Source organism: Vanellus vanellus (genome assembly GCF_965231255.1).
Source record: "Vanellus vanellus genome assembly, chromosome: 18".
NCBI classification, from domain to species: domain Eukaryota; kingdom Metazoa; phylum Chordata; class Aves; order Charadriiformes; family Charadriidae; genus Vanellus; species Vanellus vanellus.
Window position 1 is genome coordinate 282,336 of NC_138923.1, and position 1,297 is coordinate 283,632.

Consider the following 1,297-nt stretch of genomic DNA (forward strand, 5'->3'; position numbering starts at 1 on the left):
TTTTCACAGTTTTTCACGGGTCTTGAAAATCTCCAGGGAAGGGGACTCCACAACCTCCCTGGGCAGCCTGTTCCAGTGCCCATGCATCATCAGTGCCCGTGTGTGCTAACATCAACGAGTAATAGTTTGAGGGCTGAACAGTCCTCAGCAACCTCTACCCAGGATCCCAGATCTAAGTCCCCCATGAAGCAACAAACCTCCCTAGAGAGCAAGTCCAGTTGCCAAATGGGCCCTCTGTTCCCCATATTAGGGAACATTTCTAATTAAGTTTAATTATGGGCAATATTGTTATATGTGTATATATATAGGTTAGACCATTAAAACCAATCTGAAGACTATATTTCTAATGGCAAATATTTATTTAAATACATAACTTGTATATACCCCCACACACTTGTTTTTGATGGCATTTTCATCCTTGACCTCATAGGCTTAGAAAGATGTTTTGACTTTAGTTTCTCAAAACATGTCAAATTAGATCACTTTTAATCTTAGCAGAAGTGGAGTACAAGGCAGAAAGTACGGTGGTATTAAAACTTGTCCACACAATAGTAGGAGTGACATGAACCAAGTCAGTCATTCTTCCTGTGATGCTCTGTTGCACCAATACCAAATTTATTCTTTCTTCCACCTCTCCTTTCATCTTTTCCTTCTCTTCCATTTTCCCCCCTTTTGCCAGTGACATTATTCTTGCATCCCGCACTGCTTGCATGCTGAGCTGCTTGACCTGTATTCAAAAAAAAAGAAAAAAACCAAACCAGAAAAAAAACTCAACCCATATTTCTTTGGGTGACCTTTGGTTTCTCTAGAACAATAAACTGGAAGCAGGTACAAGACTTGATGAAGTTCCTATTTTGGCATAGTTTATGAAATGTGATGTTAACAGATACAGCTCTCAAGTAGTTACCTATAAACTTCCAAGCAAACAATGACCACATGTGGGAGTGCAAATGATACTTGTTTCCCCTAGTAAACATGTCCGAGAATATATTAATCCTGCAGTTAATGCTGACTATTACTTCAGGACTCAGTTAAACATTGAGAGTTTTGCTCATAAGGTACAAAATAAATGCTAATCACATTGCCCTACAGTGAAAAGCACAGGAATCAGGGAACGGGGTGGAAGGCATCAGAGGCTCTCAGAGCAAGAGACTGAATTGCTCAAACTGGTCTGAGTTAGGGAATTTTTAGGAAAGACAGGCCAGCAGGACGAGGTGGTGGACTTGCTCTTTATGTGACAGAGCAACTGGAATGTACTGATATCTGCCTAGAGGTGGATGAAGAACATGTTGAGTGC